Source organism: Leptonychotes weddellii, chromosome 7 (assembly GCF_054177405.1).
Source record: "Leptonychotes weddellii isolate Sample4059 chromosome 7, ASM5417740v2, whole genome shotgun sequence".
Taxonomy (NCBI): Eukaryota; Metazoa; Chordata; class Mammalia; order Carnivora; family Phocidae; genus Leptonychotes; species Leptonychotes weddellii.
Window position 1 is genome coordinate 66,564,928 of NC_138375.1, and position 2,872 is coordinate 66,567,799.

Here is a 2,872-nt window from a genome sequence, read left to right on the forward strand (position 1 = left end):
CATTCTCGGAGGGATTATTTGAAAGCAAATGTTAAAGCTCACTGGGAGGATGTCTGTTATCTTCAGCTGCTCCTCATTCCTTCCTTGCACCCACTGAAAGCTGGGATGGAGGAAATGAGCTGAATCTGATATAGTCCAGCTGAAGCTGAATCTTCCTTTGCCAAATCTTTTAGAAAAAAACAGCAGAGAATTTTTTTTCTTTAAACTTAGGGACTTAAGACAACTTTGAAAAGCTAATAAATGATTAGGTAAAAAATGGGTTATTTGGGGTAAACATGAAAGAAAATGTACTGAAATGACTCATCATAGTTGATATTTGAATAAATAACATATTCAAGACATTTTCATTAAAATCTTTTGTCAGGTATCTCATTTTAAGATCAGATAAAAGAGGGGTGCCTGGGTGGCTCAGTGGGTTAAGTGTCTGCCTTCAGCTCAGGTCATGATCCCAGGGTCCTGGGATCAAGCCCCACATCAAGCTCCCTGCCCAGTGGGGAGCCTGCTTCTCCCTCCGTGCCCCACCCCCGCTTCTCCCCTTCTCCTCTGCTTTTCCCTCTTTCCCCCTCTTCTCCCCCTCCTCCTGCTTCTCCCCCTCCCCCGCACTTCTCCCTCCTCCACTCAAAAATGAGACTTTCTAAGAATAACAAATAAGATAAGGTATCAAAAATTAAAATAAGGTAAAATAAGATAAATGGAAATTAAAGCAATTATATATGTGGTAAGCAGAATAATGTCCCTTATTGTAAAGTTGTCCCCAGAACCTGTGACTATATTTAGTTTTATGACAAAGAGGAATGAAGATTGAAGATAGAATTAAAGTTGCTGCTCAGCTGACCTTAAAAAGGCAGATTACCCAAGATAATCCAGATGAATCTAATTTAAGTGCAGGAGTACCTATAAGTAGGAGAGGGAGGCAAGAGCATGAGTTGAAAGAAGGTGTGACTAGGGAAGAAAAGCATGGCGAGGTGTAGTGTTGCTATTACTAGGGATGGGGGAAGGCTGCTGTGAATGTGGGCATCATCTAGAAGCTAGAAAGGTTAAGGAAACATATTATGCCTTGAAGACCCCAAAAGGAGTGCCGCACTGCTGATACTTTGACTTTCTTTTGGTTGAGTGAGACCCTGGTTGGATTTCTGAACTACTAAACTGTAGGTTCCATACATTTTTGTTGTTTGAAGCTACTACATGTATGGAGATTTGTCAAAGTATCAATAGGTAACTATTGAAATACATCATATTTTTTGTGTCATGGAAAAAATGAATAAAACATTGTAAATCTATATATATTGCATAATGTGAATTGACAAAAACCTTAGTTGAGTCAATGTGACAATACTGTTGACAATTTAAAATATGTCCTTGGTCTCTATAATTCCATTTCTGGGAGTTTATCCTAAAGTTACTTTTACACATACAGAAAATGATATATGCACAAAAATACTGATTTGAGAAATTTTTAAACTTAAAATATTTGAAATAACTGAATATAAATCAAGAGATAATAACTTTATGTGCATTGGTGTTTGTGTGAGTGTATTGCTTTCATAGAGTCTATAACAGCTATCGCCTCAAAGAAAGCTACATTGGCACATGGAAACAGATGAAGGTTAATTACTTTGAAAAGTACAAATTTTTGAAAAATTGTGTATTGTACCTGCTTATTACAAATGGGTTTAAAATTAATATCCTGAATTTCAGGGCTAATGGATGGTAATTTTTTTAAAGGATACAGAGGTGTGGGTGACAGAAACTTAAGTATAGTTGGTTTTCCAACTGTGGCCCACTTTTTGTTGAGGATAAAGTTAGGTTTTGCTGACCTACTCTTACATTTTACTGAAATCATGAGAGAGAAAATTGTAACAACAGTTTTGTCACAGGATTAGTGAAAAAACATGAGAAACTGAGTAAATAGATATTGCAGAACAGCTGATGATTATCGTGTTTGGAACATACAGAAGTCATTGGCACTCTGAAAGCTCTTCTAATTGGCCAGTCTTCAGGTGTATCAGCATAAACAATAATGAAAACAAAGGTCCCATCCTAGGAAGGGCTTGTGCTGAAGGTGAATTATAATTTTGCATTTGGGAGTTCCAAAGGAGATGACTGTATGGGTAGATCTCTTTGAATTGTGCTGTAGGTATTGTAAGAAAAATCCTCTATTTACACCTGCTTCTTTTAAAGGTAGAAGAGAGAAATGGAAACTCTCCCAATGAAACAGAGATGCTGTTCACAGAGCCACATTATAGTACTCTGGCATTTTGCCCAATACAAAACGTTTTAATAAAGAACCTCAGATAATGCCTAAATTCAGCAATTGGAAGAATATTTATCAGGTTGAAAACTTGAAACAGCCAATTTAATCTTGGTTCCAAATTCCCCACAAAAATATTGTGGTGGATGGCTGTAAGAACCTCCTAAGAAATGTTAGTGTGTCATGTGTTGCAGAACAACCCTAAGAGTCCTAGACTGGTGGCTATACACAGGATAGACAGGTACCAGTGGGCCAGACAAATTGATAATACACAGTAGCTGGGCACTTGGTGGAGTAGAGCTCAGAGGAACAGCTTTATTTTCTGTAAAATGAAAATGAGTCTAATGTTGAGTGACCCAAGAAACAAAAAAAAAATCACAATAGGGATTAGGGTGCACGATGGTGAATTATCTCCTAAAGATCATGAATATGTTCTTAGCTATACTTTCAATTTTTATTTAATTTTACATGAAACTTTATGTAATACTAATGAATGTACCCAGTAAGTTAATAGAATGAAGATACTGACCTGCGATAAGATTCCATACATTTTGGGGGCACCTGGGTGGCTCAGTGGGTTAAGCATCTGACTCTTGATTTTGGCTCAGGTCATGATCTCAG

At 37.2% G+C, this 2,872-nt stretch overlaps 1 pseudogene; it reads left to right on the forward strand.

Moving 5' to 3' along the window:
• Window positions 1-1,841: 1,841 nt before the first annotated feature.
• LOC102750000 (protein BTG4 pseudogene) lies at window positions 1,842-2,456 on the forward strand (annotated as a pseudogene).
• Window positions 2,457-2,872: the final 416 nt, after the last annotated feature.